We start from the raw sequence: 21,390 nt of genomic DNA, 5'->3' as shown, positions 1-21,390 counted from the left end.
TTAAATGGGTGAACTGTATGGTATGTAAATTATATCTCAATAAAGTGGTTATAAAACAAAAAAGATTCCATTATGTGCCACTGAAATACAAAATAAGCTCTCAAAAGCAGTGTAGAATCTTGTTCACTCATTTTAAAGCATCTGAACTAGGGCAATGAAAACCCAGAGAGATTCTATTACTTAACATTCTAGATACTAGGTCATACTGAAATATTCATGAGTATTTCCATGTTTTAATAAAGAAAAGGCATCTTAAGTTTAAAAAGACATACAAGTGTCAGAAAAGAGTTCTGACAGGAATAAGGTGACACTGGGAAGTCATCAAAAGGAAAACAAACAGGATTTGTACCCTGAATCTGAAAGTGGCACTCAAATTTATTATTGTTCCACCTCTGAAAAAAGAAGTCAAAGGTAAAACAACCTGGTTAATATAATGTTTCTAAAGCACCGTTGGTGACAAATCAAAGTGTTAAGAAATAATTTGCCATCATACAGAACTGAATTTCCACACCCGCCAGTGACATAACTAAGAACTGATCACTTATCCTTTTGAACGTTCCGTTTCATAGGCATCTGAGTGACTCTCCTCATGGTTGGAGTGAATCTCAAAAGTGACACCTGCGTTAAGCATAAAACTTACATCAAAAAAATCCAAGTATTTAAAAAGTGCTGTATGTCATGGGTGAAGGAAGTCAAGAAGTACAAACTTCCAGTTATAAAATGAATTAAGTCATGGGATGTAATGGACAACACGGTGACTATAGTCAATAATAATGCAGTGCGTATTTGAAAGTTGCCAAGAGAATAAATCTTAAAAGTTCTCGTCACACACACACAAAAAAATTGTAACTTTGTATGGTGACGCACTGTAACTAGGCTTATTGTGGTGACCATTTCAGTGTATACAAATATCAGATCATTATGTTGTACACCTGAAACTAACATAATGTTACATGTCAATTATACTTCAATTTTTAAAAAAATAATGGGGCTTCCCTGGTGGCGCAGTGGTTGAGAATCTGCCTGCTAATGCAGGGGACACGGGTTCGAGCCCTGGTCTGGGAGGTTCCCACATGCCGCGGAGCAGCTGGGCCCGTGAGCCACAGCTGCTGAGCCTGCGCGTCTGGAGCCTGTGCTCCGCAACAGGAGAGGCCGTGATAGTGAGAGGCCCGCGCACCGCGATGAAGAGTGGCCCCCGCTTGCCGCAGCTAGAGGAAGCCCTCGCACAGAAACGAAGACCCAACACAGCCAAAAATAAATAAATAAATAAATAAAAGTCTGTCTTCTAAAAAAAAAAAAAAAAAAAAAAAAAAAAAAATAATGAAGTAGCACACACACCGTAAGTCCTATCTGTCAACCCTGAATCTAATCCCAAATTATATATAAAGTAATAGACATAACTTCTGATTAGCACAATCTGCAGGCAAAGTAACAAATGATCATGAAAAATTCAATATTTTGTGCAGTGATCTCTCATTGGTATGTGTCTATTAGAATCCATCAAGCTTTAATGTACCTTCCACAAATAATGAAAAACAAACACGGACAAGGCACATTCCAGATTTGTCAAAAAGGTGTGTACCCAACCTTTATACCCAGTACACACGACAAACATTTACCACAAAACATGGCACCTCAAGGCCTAATATACAATTCCCACTTTTATTTCACTTTCCCCCCCTATTTATTTATGCAACCTCTCAGACCCAAGAGTTACTATTAGGCTTCATACCCAAACATTGTGACTCTGAAATGTACCTCCAAGCCAAAAAAAAAAAAATTAGTTTCCTTAAATTAGTTTTCTGAAATATACAGAATCAAGTCCAAAATAGATTTTTCCCATTTCTTCAGTTTTATAGGGAATGAAGAAAGTGCAGTCATATAAACAGATATCTATTTGCCTTCACAACTGAACAGACGGTGCAAAGCAACCGCTTATACTTAATCATGTTTCTGTCTATTCTAGCAGGCCCTGGTGTCAGGAGAGCTCTGCCAGATAAGGACAATGAAATGCATTATTACATAGAGTGACTACGAGCCCTACAAGTACTGTTTGAGGATGTAATCCCGGGCAGGAAGGCTGCAGTGAGAGGGCCTAATATTATATTTTGTGATAACTATTTGCAAAAGTAAACACATTCGCCACCCAGTACCAGTTTACAAACGCGCACTATATTCAATTTTGTTTTAATGTATTATAGGAAAGAAAGGCCTCTTGCTCTCCTGGGGGAGATGAGCGACTTGCAATTTGCTTCTCACACTGAATCCCACGTTTGCAACATGTAGAGCAAGGACTTCAGACACCACAAAACAAGGACAGCCTACATTAAGGCCAAATATAGGATGTGATTCTAAACCGCGATGCAGTAAAGCGTACGTTTCCTTTTCCAGCGATCAAAAACCCTTTGAACACTCCCAAAAAAGGACGGCAGGGCCAGCGCCTCCCTGCAAGAGGAAGCCCCTTTCTTCTCGGCTCTCCCCGCAGCCTGCCACTTCCCCCCAACACATTCTAGTCATTTGAGAGACACAGAGCTGTGTGCGCGCGCCTGTGTGGACAGGCGGGAGAGGGCTCGGTCCCTGCATTTCCAACCTCTACGTCTGAGTTCATCCTCAGTCATTTAGGCGCAGCGGAGCCCCACCTGCACCTCGCTCCTTCTTACTGCGTCCCTCGCCAGCTGCTCCGCTCTTAGGCGAGCGTATCTCTGAATCACCCAGTTCACGCGAACGCTCCAGGCCCCCGACCCTGCAGCCTTCCTGCCCCATTCTTCCTCTCCCAACCCGCCCCCCCGCCCCTCCCCCGCCAGTCCCAGCCCTCCGTTCCCAAAGCCCGGCTCATCCTCCCGAGTCGCCCCCACCCACATCACCCCAGCTTCAGCCCTGCCCCGCCCTTCCCGACTCCCAACCCAGCTCTTCAGTGCCCAGAGCCGGCCTCGTACCCCAAAGCTGGCAACCCCCAGGCCGGACCACCGCCCTCGTCCCTCCCACGCAGGGACCAGCTCCCCCCGGCGCCACGTGAGCCCGGCCCCTAGCCACCCCCCACCCACTCGCTCCCCAGGGCGGCTCAAGTCCCGCCTCCCAGGCCTGGCGCCCCCCGGGCTCTGCGCCCTAGCCTCTAGCAGCCCCTCCCCACCCAAGACCCCACCCAACCTGGCGGAGCCCTGACCCCTAAAACCCTTCCCGGGGCAGCCTCGTCCCCCTTCAGCTCCTCGCCCGGCCAGGAGAGTTCCGGACCCCTAAAAGTCTCCCCAGGGCAGCCTCCTCCCCACAGGAACCTGGGTTCACTCTCCCCAGGCCGAGCGGTTCGTTCCCCAACTCCCTTCCCCACCGGATCCCAAGTCTCCCGCAGCAGCCCCTACCCCTGACCCCTGCACACCGGCCAGGGCGGACCCCCGGCCCAAGGATCCGCGCCGCGCGCGCCCACCCAGCCCTGTCCGCTCCACCGGGCCCTGTCCCACGCCCCGCCCGCTCCTGTCAGCCGGCGCCGGCACACGCTGAAAGGACAGGTCCGTCCGCCCGTCCGGCTCGCTCCCAAGCCGCCCCGCCGGGCGCGCGCAGCTCACCAGGGCTGAGGTGCCTGAGGCGCCGCTGCCGAAGTCCCCGCTGCAAAGCCCGGAGAAGCCTCCAACCGCTACCGCCTCCCGCCTGGCACTGAGCGCCGCGCGGGGGAGGGGCGCGGACAGCCGCCCCCGCCCCCGCCGCTCCACTCAGGCCCCGCCCCCGCGCCGCACCGCGCCCAACCAGGGCCACCGAGTTGCGGAGCACCACGCCCACTTCCGGGAGGGGAAGCCCGCTTCCCACCCTGCGTTCCACGCCTCACTCTTTCTAGCGCCCCCTCTGGTCGCGCCGAGGGATGCAGGAGTGCCGCGGAGGAAGGCGGTGTCCAAGCGCAAGCACCGCCCGCTAGTCCTCTGAGTGGCCGGAGGACCACGCCCACTGACCCCAAAGAACCGGGAGCGGTTACCTTAGAGCCCCGCCCACTGACCTGTTTGGCTCGGCACGGCCACATCCCCCGGCTCCTCAAAAATTCCCCCAGAGTCCCTTAAAACCGTAACATCAGCTCCTCTGAACCCCGCCCATTGCCCCATCCAAACCCCTCGCCAGCCTTCCGGCTCCCTAAGCCCAGCTCCCCTCTCATTCCTTCAGAACTGGCCCTTCTGCGTCACAAACCCCGCCCCAACTTCTAGAAGCCCCGCCCACGGGCTGGTAACCCTATTCGCAGCATCGCAAGTCCCGCCCACTGCCCATCTAACAGCGTTGTCTCCAAGCCCCGCCCAGAATTCTCGAATCCCCGCCTCTGGCTCCCGAAGTTCCGCCTCTGCTGCCCTCACACCCTCCCACCACCACTTCTGGGGATTCCCGACGCTACGATCCTCTTTCCACTACACCATGTCACTTTGCTAGCATGAGGTGTTGGCCCCTAGGCTGGACCACACCCACATATCCCCCCCCACTACACAGAAGGGCCTATCTTGACCCAATTTCGCAGGTGAGGAAACGAAGGATACAGGGTCCCTCCCTTCCTTTTCCTGGCCAAAGACCCTCTCTTAACAACTGAGCGGCCCAGGCCTGAAAGTCAGAGCACCGGGATTCCAGTCCATCTCTGCTGCTGTCAGACTGCGTGTCCTGGGGCAGTTCCCTTCATCTCTGTGGGCCTGAATCTCCTGATCTGTAGCGTGAAGTTGTCCTCTTTATAGCCAGAGTTCCTTTCTCAAATACCAAGCTCTGAAATGCCAAGGTTTGGGGAAACTGGGACTGATGAACTGAATTAACAAAGCAGACCTGCGGATGGGTAGGCTATTTACTTCCCAAAGCAAGGCATTTTTGCAATTCACAGCGGAGGAATTTTTCATGTTAAGCATCAGCCACAGAAATGTGTGTTATGTAAATCAGGGTCCACCTGAACCAAAACAGCTATCACAGCAAATTATTTCTCCTCTCTAAGCCTCAGTTTCTTCATCAGTAAAATAGGGATAATAGCAGACGCACCTTGGGAAGGATTCCATGAGCTCCTGGTTAGTAATACACTTAGCAGGGTGCCTGACTTGGCATAAGCCGTCAGTTAGTCATTACACTAAAGATGCCTCTCTGGCAGCATGACAGAAGAGAAAAACATGGACTGTAGATTCTGACAGACTCGGCTTTAAATCTAGGCTCCACTTCTTACCAGTTGTGTGACCTCAGGCAAATCACTTCCCCTCTCCGCGCCCTACTCGCCTCGTCTATATAGTGGGATTCGTCTAAATGCTTACTTCAGAGAGTGGTTTTGAAGATTCAGGAGTTTAGATTCAATGAATTAAATCATGGAAAAGTATCCAGCATAGTGCCTGGCATACAGTAGGTATTTAAAACATGTGGATTCCCATCTCCCAGTTCTATAAATGATAAAATTAGAAGTAAAACTTCCCAGGACATCAATTCCCCCAGGATGACACCACCATACTGCAACCATAGAATACGCTGAGAAAAATCCCAAGGCCTTTGCCTTCCAGTTTTATCCTTAAGGTGGGGGAGGTGATTCTTGCACAGAAAGCATCTAAAGCCAGAAGCAATGCCACCTCACCACACCTGACCCAAATGTGGTCAGTGGAGAGCTGCTGCTCCCAGAAGCAGCTGGAAAATTGCATAACTCTTTGCAAACCCCTCCTCCCCCATCATCCCATTGTTCTTGAATTCCTTTCCTTCGTGGACCTGAAAGGAAACCTTGGTTCTGTCCAAACTGGCCCTAAATGGAGAGATTCAGGTCCAGGTAAGATGCTGGATTTGAGAGTCTTTTCCTGCTCTCAAAACCTGATTTCTGAAGTAGCCTTAAAAGATCGATGCTAGATGAAGACGAATTTAATGATCAGGAAAAAGAAGAATGATTCCATACCCCACATGATACACATGCCAGGTCTTGTATGAAGAAGAAAGAACTGTGGGACCTGCATTTGGAAGCTCCTAAGCAAATCATTTTTCTAGTTTCTCTTAGTAGCAAATGGAGACCTTAGCCTTAGGTTGCCAGGGCAACATGGAAGCTGAGTGGATTAGCCCTGTGGAAGCATTAACAAATAATAATACTATTAATTAAATGAGTGACTGGAAGTAATCTCAGTAAGCAAGACCCCTGCTTGAGTGACAGAAGAGGACAAAGCTTGGGGAATATTAAAATTCACCCTCAATTGATCAATCTCGATTCTCACTGCTTTGACTGCTTCTTTCTGAGAAATAGGAACTAGAAATGATTGACTGGCTATGGACAGGATGCCTTTTTTTTCTTTTTTTAAAAATTTATTTATTTATTTTTGGCTGTGTTGGGTCTTCGTTTCTGTGCGAGGGCTTTCTCTAGTTGCGGCGAGCGGGGGCCACTCTTCATTGCGGTGCGCGGGCCTCTCACTGTCGTGGCCTCTCGTTGCGGAGCACAGGCTCCAGATGCGCAGGCTCAGTCGTTGTGGCTCATGGGCCCAGTTGCTCCGCGGCATGTGGGATCTTCCCAGACCAGGGCTCGAACCCGAGTTCCCTGAATTGGCAGACAGATTCTCAACCACTGCGCCACCAGGGAAGCCCCGGGATGCCTTTTTAAAAAAATTTATTTTATTGAAGTATAGTTGATTTACAATATTGTGTTAATTTCCTACTGGGCATATACCCAGAGGAAACCATAATTCAAAAAGACCCATGCAGGGCTTCCCTGGTGCTGCAGTGGTTAAGAATCCACCTGCCAATGCAGGTGACATGGGTTTGAGCCCTGGTCCGGGAAGATCCCACATGCCGCAGAGCAACTAAGCCCGTGCACCACAACTACTGAGCGTGCGCTCTAGAGCCTGCGAGCCACAATTACTGAGCCCACGCGCCTAGAGCCCATGCTCCGCGACAGAAGAAGCCACCGCAATGAGAAGCCTGCGCACCACAACAAAGAGCAGCCACAGCTCGCTGCAACTAGAGAAACCCCGCGTGCAGCAACGAAGACCCAACGCAGCCAAAAATAAAATTAATTAATTATTTAAAAAAAAAAAAAGACACATGCACCCCAATGTTCGTTGCAGCACTATTTACAATAGCCAGGACATGGAAGCAACCTAAATGCCCATCGGCAGACGAATGGATTAAGAAGATGTGGTACATATATACAGTGGAATATTACTCAGCCATAAAAAGGAACGAAATTGGGTCATTTGTAGAGATGTGGATGGATCTAGAGACTGTCATATAGAGTGAAGTAAGTCAGAAAGAGAAAAACAAATATCTTATATTAATGCATATATGTGGAACCTAGAAAAATGGTACAGATGAACAGGTTTTCAGGGCAGAGATTGAGACACAGATGTAGAGAACAAACATATGGACACCAAGGGGGGAAAGTGGCGGGGGGTGGTGGTGTGATGAATTGGGAGATTGGGATTGACATGTATACACTGATGTGTATAAAATGGATAACTAATAAGAACCTGCTGTATAAACAAATAAAATTCAAAAATTCAAAAAAATATATTGTGTTAATTTCTACTGTACAGCAAAGTGATTCAGTTATATATATATATACACATACTTTTTCATATTCTTTTCCATTAGGGTTTATCACAGGATATTTAATATAGTTCCTTGTGCTATACAGTAGGACCCTGTTGTTTATCCATTCTGTATATAATAGTATGGGATGCCTTTTTTTTTCTTTTTGGCCACGCCACAAGGTGAGGCATGTGGGATCTTAGTTCCCTGACCAGGGATTGAACCTGGGCCCCCTGCGGTGGAAGTGCAGAGCCCTAACCATTGACCACCAGGGAATTCCCTGGGATGCCTTTTTTAAAGTAAATGTTAGATTTTGAGATAATTGTAGGTTCACATGCAAGTATAAGAAATAATACAAAGAGATCACATGTACCCTTTACAAGTTTCCCCCAGTGGTTAACATCTTGCAAAACTATAGTATAGGGAGACGCAAGAGGGAGGAGATATGGGGATATATGTATACATATAGCTGATTTACTTTGTTATACAGCAGAAACTAACACACCATTGTAAAGCAATTATACTCCAATAAAGATGTTAAAAAAAAAACTATAGTATAATATCACACTCTGGATATTGGTATCTTGATACAATATACAGAACATTTCCATCAACAGGAGGACCTCTCACACCCGCACCCATAGCCACACCCACTTCCTTCTTGCCCCCATCCCCTCCTAAGCCTCTGGCAACTGCTCATCTGTTCTCAGTTTCTATAATTTTGTCATTTCAAGAATGACAAATGAAGTCATATAGTGTGCAACCTTTGGGGACTGGCTTTTCTCAGTGTAAACCTCTGGAGATGCATCAAGATTGTTACACGTTTGTTCCTTATTATTTTTTGTTGCTGTTATCTTTTCATTTTTCTTTTGTTTTTTTTTAAAAATAAATTTATTTATTTATTTATTTTTGGCTGCGTTGGGTCTTCGTTGCTGCTTTCTCTAGTTGCAGTGAGCGGGCGCTACTCTTCATTGCAGTGCGTGGGCTTCTCATTGTGGTAGCTTCTCTTGTTGCGGAGCACGGGCTCTAGGCGCGCGGGCTTCAGTAGTTGTGCCTTGCAGGCTCTATAACGCAGGCTCAGTAGTTGTGGTGCACGGGCTTAGTTGCTCCGTGGCACATAGGATATTCCCGGACCAGGGCTCGAACCCATGTCCCCTGCATTGGCAGGCAGATTCTTAACCACTGCACCACCAGGGAAGCCCTAATATGGCTTTTTTAAATCAGCATTTTACAGAGGTGGAAACAGAGGTTTCTTACACAGCAAGAACTAACTGATACAAACTTGACCTCAGAAGAGGTATTCTACTTGGGCTCAGTAATTCCACTGTCAGAAATTTATCCTAAGGCAATAATCATGGTGACATGCAAAGATACAATCACTTCTCATTATTCTATGTAGTTATATTCTATAAAGTCAACAGAAACACTGAGCAAGTGAATATTGAATCATTGCTCCTAGGGGAAATAAAAGGTTAGGTTCCTACAGGCTTCTGGCCACATTTTTGCCAACCAATCAATATATAACCTGGTTTTATGTGTGCTTTGGTTTAAAGACACCTTATTTAATATGTACTGTACATTGCTGAATTTTATACGTATATGTATTTGATTTGTTAACACTGAACTCACAGCCAATAGCACCATAACTCATGTCTGAATGAAGCTAATCTAACACATATATTTCCTCCATGAGGCACATCACAGCCTTCTTGTCCTTAGGAACCCTAGACAGCACTTTATCACTACGCTTAGGGGCCATTTTAAGTAGCAAAATCATGCCAAAACACACAAAGGCTAAAAATGTGGCACTAAATATACCGGGAAAGGATACTTGTTTATGGTACAAGTTGAAACAAGAAGACAGAGCTTTGCCTCATTCAACCTCAGCTGGCAATGTGTGCACTGGGTGACAAATTTTTCTCCACTCTGTGCATGCACATGCCCACAAATGACTACAAAAGGACCGCGAGTATGGCTTTTGGGGTCAGAAATTTTAACGAGGAGTTGTTGAATTTGCAAATAATGAGGATCAACTGTATATGTGGAAGAATGTTTATCACACCACTGTCTGCTAGGGAAACAGCCCTCGACACAAACAACCAGAGGAGATGCATTCCAGGGCAGGAACTGGACAGAATGCTATAAATGAAGGATATGATCAAAAAGACAGATGGGGCTAGGCACAGGAGAGAACGCACAGCAGCCAGAAACATCAGTACCTCTCCCCGGAGGCAAAAATGACTTCCCAGGACCCAAGCACTGCCCTCTCCTTTCACGGGATCTGTGGTCTCTGCCTCCATGTCTCCACATAACTCCTGTACAGCATGAATCAGGGAGTGTGGCCTCATCCTTTTCCCCCTCTGAATCCTGACTATTTCCAGGCCTCCAGGAGTCACAGGAAGTTTTTAAGCAGGAAAAATAAAAGACTTTCATGGAAGAATATTTGTTGCTTAATGATATGTAAAAATGTTCCAGATGCTGTTAGATGAAAAAGGCAGGCCGGAAAACAGTATGTCCCATTTTTATAAAACACACACACACACACACACACACACACACACACACACACACACACATACACACACAGACATATTGTAATAGTATTTTGGGGGACTTCCCTGGTGGCACAGTGGTTAAGAATCCGCCTGACAATGCAGGGGACATGGGTTCGAGCCCTGGTCCGGGAAGATCTCACATGCCGCGGAGCAACTGAGCCCGTGCGCCACAACTACTGAGCCTGCGCTCTAGAGCCCGCGAGCCACAACTACTGAAGCCTGTGTACCACAACTACTGAAGCCTGTGTGCCTAGAGCCCGTGCTCCGCAACAATGAAGCCACCACAATGAGAAGCCCGCGCACCACAACGAAGAGTAGCTCCCACTCTCTGCAGCTAGAGAAAGCCCGCGCGCGGCAACGAAGACCCAACGCAGCCAAAAATAAATAAATAAATTTAATTTAAAGAAATAGTATTTTTGCGTCTGTTCATCAATGATATTGGCCTGTAATTTTCTTTACACAGATTGTAACAGAAATTATCTCTGAGTGACAGGATTCCAGTTATGGGTGAGTTTCCTTTTTCCATTTCCTGTCCTGTGTTTTCTACTTCTTTTGCAAAGTGCATTCAACAGTATAAAATTGGAAAAAAATTCTCTTTTTTGAAGGGGGAGGAGGAATTCTATCAATTCAAGGTGTTCTATCAAGACCCCAAGCCCAATGTCACCTTTTGACAACCTCAGCAGAACCTAGCTGGAAGAATTTCCAGACAATGCTCCTGTGAAGATTTTTCAAAATTTAAACATGAATCTTGACACAAAAAGTGCTCACTCATCCGCGTAAATCTCATTATTGAGGTAGTAAACCTTGCAACTGTCTGCAGCGGCATGAGCTGCAGCTTCCAAAGCTCAACCTGGCTGCCTGTCCCAAATCAGATGCCTCAGACTCACACAAAAAGGGAATTAGTGTTCATTAGTAACAACAATAAAGGCTTGGACCAGAGGTTCTCAACCGGGGGTAGTTTTGCTCCCTATCTCCCCCTCCAAATGTCCCTCCACAGGGACATTTGGCAATGTCTGGAGACATTTTTGGTTGTCACAACTAGGAGGGTGCTACTGGCGTCTAGTGTGTATAGGCCAGGGAGAGTGCTTGATATCCTGCAATGCACAGCACAGCCTCTATCCCAGCCCACAACAAAGAAATCTTAGGTCCCAGGAGTTGGTAGTGGTGAGACTGGGAAACCCAGGGCTCAGATATATGGAGCCTTATTAAGTCTAGCTGGGTTAGGGGCTTTATAGGAAAGATCTCGTGTAATCCTCACAGCAATCCTAGGAGATTGGGCCTATTACATGCCAATCTTACAGAAGAGGAAACTGAGGCTCCAGGAAAGGAGGGAACTTGAGATTATGACTCTATCTTGCAGAATCGAGATCCTAAGATCCCGCAAGCTGCACAGCGTAGTCAAAAATAAAAAATAAAAAAAAGAATCAAGTTGAGCTTCTGACTTGATGGAAACAAAAGAAACCAATCGCAGGAGGCCCCATGCTCCCACTCTCCAGCACCAGGGCTGCACTTGGAATTTCAAGGACACCGTGCTCTCCTACGGAATCAGGAATCCCTGAACATACAGAGAGAAATCACACCAGACTGGGGTCCTCAGGGCCATGGGACCCCCTCTGTCAAGTGGTTTGGATTTTGTTCCCTTTCCATTTACAGGTTTTGATCGTAGCCCCCATCAGCTGCTGCCTTTCCCAGCAGAAGAGTTGGGTGTAACATCATCTCTCTCCCCAAGGAAATGCACCTCCTTTTCTGAGAGGTGAGAATAAATGGCTTTTCCCAAAGGGAGGCTGAGATGGGAGAACTAACGCTCTGAAACACAGACACTCTTGCCACCAAAATTGTGAGTAGCAGGAAGGAACGGTGTGATGTGGGAGTCTAGGCAGCTCTCCCTCCGCATCTGCATGATGCTGAAATTCTTAAGGGAATGGGTGGCAATAGCTTTTATTCAAGCAAATGCTTTCTGGTTTCTACTTTGTGCCAGGCTCCACTGTGTTCAGTCTAGGACTTCAGATGACAAGCGCTTCTTTGAAAGGAGGCCAGACCTTCAAGGTGGGACAGGAGAAATGGGGTTTGTAACCCACATAGAGGCTTCTGTGAGTCCCTATTCATGTCTGTACTGAACTACATTTTCTTCTGCATTGCGAAAAGCAGCAGAAGGGAAAGCTATGAACGTCAGCTTTGTAATCAGCCCTGGGCTCAGAGTCCAGCTCTTTCACTCTAATTAGCTGTGTGGCTCTAGGTAAGTTATCAACCTCTCCCTCATCTGGAAAGTGAGAATTGTTCATTCAACATGCTTTGAGCCCAGATGTGCCAATAAATGATTTCTATGATCTTAATTACTGTTCAAAATCCCATCATTTTTCATTTGTTCTTCCCAATATCTCTGCCAGGGCCACTGTGGTAGATTGTAAAAATGCAAATTATTCTCCTCCATCTAGCCATGCCCTGTGGAGCTAGCTGCTCTCCACTCTGGCTCTGGCCTTGACCATGTGAGTGGCCTTGGCCAATGGGACATGAGCAAACACAACACATGGAAATGCTTGAAAACTGTGTGGAGCTTGCCTTGTCTTGTTGTCCTTGGATCCCAGCCACCCAGGAAGAAGCAGCTAGCCTGCTTGATGGTGAGAGTCCCAAGGCCCAGACATCCCAGCCAGAAGCTGCCAACCACCAGACATATGAGTGAGGACATCCTAGACCATCTAGCCATGAACCAACCTTCCAGCTGACCACAGATGCAAGCACAAACCTACAGCCATCCAGCCCCCATAATGGTCACCTAAGTAATATATATTGTTTTAAGCCACTAACATTTTGGGGTGGTTTGTTATACAGCAGTAGGTAACTGATACATAGCCCTCATCCTCCCACTTTCCAGACAAAGAAACTGAGGCTCAGAGAGGCTTGCCTGAGGTCATGGAGCCAACACACAGTCTCTTTCCCCTACACCATGCAGTGAGGCACCTTCTGACATCCCTGGCCCCCTGATGCAGGGCCAACTTTTTTTTTTCTTTGGCCACGCCGTGTGGCTTATGGGATTTTAGTTCCCTCACCAGGGATGGAACCCAGGCCCTCAGCAGCGAAAGCTCGAAATCCTAACCTCTGGACTGCCAGGGAATTCCCATAGGGCCAATTATTGATAAGACAGCTGGCAGGGTGACAGCTGTGTTCACTGGGTCAGCTCAGTGGTCTGCTGGGAGAGCTGGGCCATGCCCTTGGCCTCATTAGCGTGGAAGACCTGTAATCAGCTGCTCAGAAGCTCTGGAGAGATATGTCCAGCCTGGTGCATGGGGTGGACACCCACACAACAAGCTAGAGGATGTAAACTCTTCGAGACCCTACCATTCACCGGGGGACCCTCAAATGTTCACCAGTCCCCTCTGTGTCCTAGCCACCTCTTCTGTGTATCTGATGGCAGCATTAGGGGGATGTATGACCTTTCTAAAATATGTATGAATGAAAAAATACTTTGCTTGTACAAGATGGAATAAAATAGCAAAAAAAGTACCCAGCAACTCCCTTTACAGGGCATAACCTATGTTACAGACCCTGGGTACAGCTCTCTTTATGCGTTGCCTAATTTTATCCTTCCCTAAACTCCATCATGTGGATCTAAAGCTACAGAGTTAAAAGAGCACTGGCTGAGGACTCAGATTGCCTGGGTTTAAATCCTGGCCGGGCCTTTTACTAGCGAGAGATCTAACTTCCCTGTGCCACACCTTCCCCATCTGTAAAATGGGGGTGTGATAACAGCAGCTGCTTCATGGGGCTGGTATGAAGACTAAGCGCATTAATGAATATAAAGTACTGAAAACAAGGTCCGGCACGTAGCTGGCACTCAGTGCATGCCAGCTGTCGTCATTAACACTACTTTACAGATGAAGTAGTGATGAGGCTCAAAGGGGTGACTGCACTGATTAATTTCACTTAGCTAAGTCGATGGTGAGCCGAATCGTGGACCCCAGCCTGACGGACTCTGATGAGAACTCCATCATTCCTGGAAGTTCCAGGACCATCTGCCCACCACCCAGGGTCTTCCCTCTGCAGCCAGAGTTCCTGCCCCAAAGTCAAATGAGGACTCGCTTTTTAAGTTCCTAGCTACACAAATGGATTGCAGGATGGTTCCTCAGAAATCCACACCCAGCCTTCAAAACCCAAGGGAAAGACCTTGTTACAACATTTATTACACTGCGTTGCAATAATTTGCTTTTCTGATCATCTTCCCTCACAGAGATAGTACCATATACTAGGGTCTCCTGTGTGCTGAGTGTCCATATGCAGACATTGCCTTATTTAATCTGCACCACCACCCAGCAAGGTACATTGATTATGCCTAGTCTACAGGTCAAGAACTGAGGCTCTGAGTGGTACAGGCATTTGATCCACAGCACACAGTTGGGATTCAAATAGGAGTCTGTCTTATTTTGTGATGTGGACTCATTCGAGGCACTGCAGGACCTTTTACTACCAACAGTAATAAACTCAGTACTTGTTAGAAACAGACTCACAGACATAGAGTACAGACTTGTGGTTGCCAAAGAGGGGGGTGGGGGAAGGATGGATTGGGAGTTTGGGATTAGCAGATGCAAACTATTATAAACAACAAGGTCCTACTGTATAGCACAGGGAACTATATTAAATATCCTGTGATAAACCATAACGGAAAAGAATATGAAAAAGAATGTATATATATGCATAACTGAATCACTTTGCTGTACAGAAGAAATTAACACAACATTGTAAATCAACTATACTTCAATAAAATTAAATATACATATATATATATATATATATATATATATATATATATATATATATATATATGTGAGTCTGTCGTATTTTGTGATGTGGGCTCATTCGAGGCATTGTGGGACCTTTTACTACCAACAGTAATAAACTCAGTACTTGTTAATTCATGCCAGGATCCAGGTCCAGTACTGTTTCATAGGCATATCTCATTTAATCCTCAAACCATCGCAAATAAATACTATTATCTTTTCCTTTTAGAAGAGGAAACTGAGGCTCAGAAAGGTGCAGAAACCTGTCCTGGGTCACAAAGCTTGTAGACAGGCTAGCTGGGATTTGAACCCAGTACAAACTATAACAACTGTGGACTTTTTACTCCATTTGCTGCCTCTGTGAATAACTTCAAGCACAAAAACTATAACTTACACTCCTTTGAATTGTCTCAACAGTGTCTGAAATGCTAAATAAATATTCACTGAGCATACCAACGACTGAATGAATGGAGCGCTTGGTATTTCTCCAAGCGCTCAGGCAGGTTCCTCGGGTCTGTGCATCACGTGGGGAATCTTTTGAGCACGTGTGCCAGAGAAATGGAAGCCGCCTTGCTCGTGATAACCCATATCCTGGTTGCATGGCCTCTGATGAAATATTCCTTTGCGAGCCAGATGTTTTTGCTTCCACTCCTTAAAAAGCTTTTGAGAATCCAGAGAAAGCAAGGAGCAATTCATTGACAACAGACTGGGCTTTCTCTGCTGCCCGGCTCAGGTTATTAGATGGTTTAGCTGGCCACAGAAGCAAGCTGTGGACATCTCTCCCTGGAAGGGTTCACGGCCACAAATCAAAAACCAATCTTCACATGGGAACAGTTTGGAAAGGGCTGTTGGTCACATACGGGGCTTTCCAAATATACTCCACATGCCCAGAGCTGATAGGATCTCCTATCAAGAGGTCACTTTAGACCACCAGGTCAATTACACGTCAAAGTAAGTGCTGACAATCTGGCAACATAAAAAGGAAAGATGGGGACTTCCCTGGTGGTCCAGTGGTTAAGACTCCCCGCTCCCTATGCAGGGGACCCAGGTTCGATCCCTGGTTGGGGAACTAAGATCCTACATACCGCAACTAAGCACGCACGCCACAACTACTGAGCCCATGCACTCTACAGCCCACACGCAGCAACTAGAGAAGCCCGTGCACTGCAATGAAGACCCAGCACAGCCTAAGTAAATACATTAAATTAAAAAAAATAAAGTATATGGTAGCTATACCCCAATAAAAATTTTAAAAAATAATAAAAAGGAAAGAAAAAAATGGCATTCTGCATCATGAGTCTAAAGGATGCTCTAGTCTTTGGTTTAGTATATTAGTTATCTACAGCTGTGAAACAAATCAACCATAACATATTGGCTTAAAACAGCAAAATCATTTATCATCTCTTGTGGGCTGGGGATTTGGAAGCAGCCTCGCTGCGTGGCTCTGGCTCAGGGCTTCCCATGAGGTTGCAGTCAGATGAAAGCCGGGGCTGCAGTCAGCAGAAGGCTTGTCTGAGACCCACTCCCATTTCCAAGTTGGTCCACCTGCATGGTTGACAAGCAGGTGGGGCTGTCGGTGGGAGGCCTCAGTTCCTTCTCAGGTCTGATTGAGTGTCCTCAGACATGGCGGTTGGCTTCCCCAGATTGAGAGATTCAAGAGACCAAGACAGAAGCTGCAATGCCTTTTATAACTTAGCCTTGAAAGTCACACACTGTTATTTCTGTCCACTCAGGCCAGCAAAATTCAGTATAGAAGGCGACATGAAGGGTGTGAATATTAGGAGGTGTGGATCTCTGGGGCCCCCCCCTTGGAGGTAGGCTGCCATTTCTGAGAACCATGTCTAAGGAAAGACGGCAGGTGCTACAAATGCTTTAGGCACGAAGATGTTCATCACAGCATTGTTTACAATAGTAAGACATTGTAAACAACCTATGTGTCCTTCTACATGAGATTGTCTGAGTCGACTTCAGCACAGCCACACAACAGAATAATGATTACATATGTGCAGATGCCCAGAGGAAAACTGGGAAGACATCATCCCACTTTAAGCAATGGTTATTTCTGTGGGCGGGCATGGGATTGAGTCACAGGGGAAGAAAACTGAGGTTCAGGGTGTGCCAATGTGGGATTGAGTGAAGTAGGAAGGAAGCTAGCTCTTCATTTATAAATCCATCCTGCTGGGTCCTTTCTCCTCAATCCCCCCAGAAAATTGAAGCTGAGCACCTTGGTTTCCGAGTACCTGTGTAGCTGAAACACCCTCTTAACCGGGCTATCATTCCAAACAGAGGTTTAGCAGCCAGCTATAGGGTTTAATCCCAAGTAGCAGACTGCCCAGCTAGATGTCAGGGGTCAGCTCTCATTCACTTCTCTAATCCTCTCTGTCACCTACACCAATTAAGACACTGAGGGTCCTCTCCAGCATCCAGGGCAGGAAGGGCCATAGGAGACTCCTTCTCCTGTTAATTACGAACAGACGTTCATCCCCTGCTCCCTCCCCCTCCACCGGTTCAGTGGAAAATGATCAGACATTTTCTCGATCCCCCGACACATTAATTATCCAGGGATAGCAAAGAAAATGAGACCATTTCTGGAAGAAGTCTATGGCCCCATGTGTCCCTATTTCCCTACCACCCCTGGATCTCAAAAAGCTTTTAGTGGATGCAAATACAGGTTTCTTCCAGCCAGATCGCTGCAGTCTCCCTGCAGATCAAATTGAGTCCTATCCCAGAGCCTGGGACAATTTTATCCCTAAAGGAGAAGAGGCTGATAGGGTGAGAGAATTGGATGCCAACTCTTCCTCTGCCTCAGTCAGCAAACCAGAGGTGACAGAGAAAACGAAGAGGCCTTCCTGCTATAATCTGGACACAGATGAAGCAGTCTGGCAAATGAGCACAGGTTTTGGCAGCAGACAGACCCCGTTCTGATCTCCGTCTCTGCCAAAGACGTGCTGTGTGGCCTCGGGCAGGTCACTTTGTCCCTCTGTGCCTCCCCTGCAGCACTTTAAAAAGGGTAGAGTAATAAGGCCTACCTCTCATGGGTGCAGTGAGGTGCAACGAGATCACATTTAAACGCCTTGCAAAGTGTATGGCACACGATGAGAGCACAGTGAATGGTCGTCAGGATTATACTGTGGGATTATAGAGCCCCAGGACACCATGTTCGGGAATGCGGTGACGGTGACGACAGGATATATGTGTTGTAAGTTTGGAAATACCAGCACTAAATGAGTGGCATCCCTTGCTCCTTCTCTCTGGCTAAACTGTTCCCACTTGGGAATCGTGGTGCTTGTTTATCACTTTGTGGTTTGTTTAGCCCCGAAGGAGGAAGAGTGGGGGACGCACCCCGGGGTCAGAGCCAGAGGGGCTGGACTCAAGACCAGGCCCTGCCGGCCTAGACGGACCCGCTGTGGAATTAGGAGAAGGTGCCCAAAGTGACGGGGGCAGATTGCTGAACCCCCCTGACCTCAGTTTCTTCACCTCTGAAATGGGGATAAATAAGACACAGCCACCTTGCTGGGACGTTCAGATCAACTGTTGGATCTGGTGTAGACGGTCAAGCAGGTTTCAAACCCCAATTATTGGACCTCACTGAATTAACTGCACCTGCTCTTTCCCCCAGTCTTTAGCACCCCACCCCCCATTTCCCCTTAACCTGTGACCAGGCTAGGGCTTTTCCCATCTCGAGGAAAACATTCCCTTCCTCCAACCAACATCGCCTTCAGTAACAACCTTAACTCTTTCACCAACAAGCTTCTCAAGAATTGTAGCAACTTCTTTACTTCTGGTCGGCCAGGCCAGCTGTCGCTGTCCTCTTCTCTCTCTCCCTCCCATTCTCCCGAATCTTCTCTTTCCAAGGTCACCAGCAACCTGGCTGCATCCAGGGCCTGCTGGTCCTGGTCGACAGGTGCCCGGTGATCCCGGCCCTTTCGGCACTGCTCGCCCCTGGCTTCGCTGCTGCGCCTCTGGCTGCCTCTGCGATGTCAGCATCTCCAGGGCCCTCCTCCGGCCCCTTCTTCTTGTATCTGCATCCTCTCTCAGGTGTGCCCATCTATTCCCAAACCTCCGCCTAGCCCACACCTCACTGCCAGCCTCCGGGTCCAAATATCCAATGGCCTCCCGGACACGAGCTCGTCCTCGTCCCCCACACCCACCTGCCTCCCTCCCAGGTTCCCATCTTAGGCAACAGCCCCGCCATCCACTCAGCTGCCCAAGCCAGAACCGAGATGCCATCCTTGGCTCTTGAACCAGTCACCACAATCTATCAGTTCAGCCTCCTGCAGGGCTCCTGAGATCATCCTCTCATCTCCATCCCCATCACCTCACTCTCATCCAGCCCATTCATCCATTCAGTGGGCTTTTATTGAGCACCTGCTGTGTTTCCGACACCATGTCAGGCGCTGGCCACTGGCATCTCTCACTGGATTCCCAGCACCCCGTCTTCACTGGTCTCCTCCTCCGAAAACATTTTCTACCCAGAACCCTGAGTGATCTCTCCAGCACAGTGCTGTCCATAGAACTTTCTGGTGATGGTGAAAATGTTCTATATCTGTACTGTCCAATATGGTAGCCACATGTAGGCACTGAACACTTGAAATGTGGCTAGTGCAACTGAGGAACTGAATTTTTAATTTAATGAGCCATGTGTGTATTAGTTAGCTTGGGCTGCCATTAAAAAAATCATACTAGGTGGCTTAAACAAAAGAAATTTATTGTCTCATGGTTCCAAAAGCTGGGGAGTCCAAATTTAAGGTGCCAGCCAATTCAGTTCCTGGTGAGACCTCTCTTCCTGGCCTGTAAACAGTGTCCTCACATGACACAGAGAAAGAGACAGAGAGAGAGAGATCGATCTGTGTCTCTTCCTGTTCTTATAAGGGCACCAGCCCTATAGACTTAGGGCCCCACCCTTACGACCTCATTTAACCTTTATCTCCCCTCACAGGCCCCATCTCCAAATACAGTCACATAGTGACTTAGAGCTTCAACGTGACTTTAGGGGAGGGCGGCACAAATATTCAGCCTATAACAATGTGGCTAGTGGCTACCATAGTAGACAGTGTGGCTCAGTAGGGAAAACCAACCATGTCCTTCCACAGTTTGCAACCTCCTTGGCTCCCCAGCTCCCTCGGGATGGAGTCCAGACCCCTGACAATGGCCCACAAGGCCCTGCAGGGTCTGCACCTGGCCCATCGCTGTAGGCTCTACCTGTTATACTGACTGCTTAGAGTTTGTAGAAGTCAGAGCACTGGCCTCCACCTCTGGGCCTCTGTACCAGCACCTCCCTCTGCCCAGAACACTTGTCACCTCCAGCTGCCCACACAACCCCCACTTCTTCACCTCACTCTGATTCCCAAATCGGGGGTCCCCATTTAGACTTGTGTGAGGGGCCCTCCTCCATCGTGCGTGGAACATTTGGGTCACAGACAGGCTGGGCCAGTGATGCAATGTCCACATCAGTTGTCCCTCCTCCCCAGGATGTTCCCCGGGGATAATGCTGAAAGGTGGTCTCAGCGACCTGAAGGTGGTGACCAGAAACAGGAGCAAGGACCCCCTGGCCATTCCTCTGAGAATCCAGCCCTTGCAGGGTTCAAGGAAATGATCTGAGGAGGCAGTGTTTCAGTGGAAAGAGCAAGGGGCTTTGAACTCAGGCCTGCGGCGGTTGGGGGGAGAGGGGGGCTGGGCCCTATTTCTGCAACTCTCATCCACCCACTCACTACCCTCTTTTCTTTGGGCGGGGGAGGGGGGGCGCGCGTGGCAAGCGGGATTTTAGTTCCCTGACCAGGGATCGAACCCACGCCCCCGGCACTGGAAGCACGGAGTCTTAACCACTGGACCGCCAGCGAAGTCCCAGGACCCTCATTTTCACATCAATAAAATGGGGTAACAGCACCTCCCCGGGAGGGTTACTGTGAGAATTCAATAAGGGAAAGGAGGTTTGTATGGACCAGACAATGTTATTATAATCCCACAGATAGAACCTTTCACAAAATGAAGTCTTGTCTTTGAGTTTTATGGGTGAAAGGTCAAAGTCCAAGCCATGGTGGCAGAGATAAGGAAACCGAGGGTCAGAGAGGGCCAGGAGTTTGCCTAAGTCGCTAACAAATGGGCAGCAGTAGTCAGAATGCAGATGTGAGGATGCCCACCGAGGGATAACTGTCCAGTCTGCAGGTCCGATGGAGCGGAGGGACACCCCCAAAGGTGCTCACCTTTTCGAGTGGGGGGTGTTCTGCCTTCTTCCTTTCGGACCTTGGAACTAGCGGGTCCTTCCGTGGGGAAACGGGAGGCTGAGAGGGCTCACGAGGTCCCCTGCAGGGCGCACTGGAGAGGTGTGCACCTGGAGGCCGGCAGGCACGCTGGAGGCCGGGGGCTCCGAAGGCCCACGCAGCGCGCACTCTCCTGAAGACCTTACACCACAGCCCAGCCGGTGCGGGTCCGGTGGGCGTCTGCGTGGGGTCGGACGGCGAGGCTCCAGCCACACCCTGTGGGCAGGGCCGCGGGAGGCAACGCCCCGCCCTCCACCTCCCCCAGCACCGCCTCGCCCCGCCCCGCCCCGGGAGCCTGCAGAAGGCTCCTCGATGGTC

General features: G+C 48.2%; 1 protein-coding gene across 4 annotated transcripts in view; it reads right to left on the bottom strand.

Moving 5' to 3' along the window:
• CORO1C (coronin 1C) overlaps nucleotides 1-21,177 on the bottom strand; it is a 100,251-nt gene extending 79,074 nt beyond the window's left edge. The window contains exon 1 of one of the 4 annotated variants that reach the window (XM_036823107.1): nucleotides 21,016-21,177. The gene's annotated coding sequence lies outside the window, so the exon portion shown is untranslated. Of the gene's footprint in view, nucleotides 1-3,560; nucleotides 3,655-3,982; nucleotides 4,006-21,015 lie in introns of those variants that run through there. The other 3 variants (XM_036823108.1, XM_036823104.1, XM_036823106.1) reach the window with 3 other exon arrangements.
• Nucleotides 21,178-21,390: the final 213 nt, after the last annotated feature.

The sequence above is a fragment of the Balaenoptera musculus genome, chromosome 14, assembly GCF_009873245.2.
Source record: "Balaenoptera musculus isolate JJ_BM4_2016_0621 chromosome 14, mBalMus1.pri.v3, whole genome shotgun sequence".
NCBI classification, from domain to species: domain Eukaryota; kingdom Metazoa; phylum Chordata; class Mammalia; order Artiodactyla; family Balaenopteridae; genus Balaenoptera; species Balaenoptera musculus.
The sequence above is the reverse complement of the archived record's forward strand: the minus strand, read 5'-3'. Positions and strand labels throughout refer to the sequence as shown.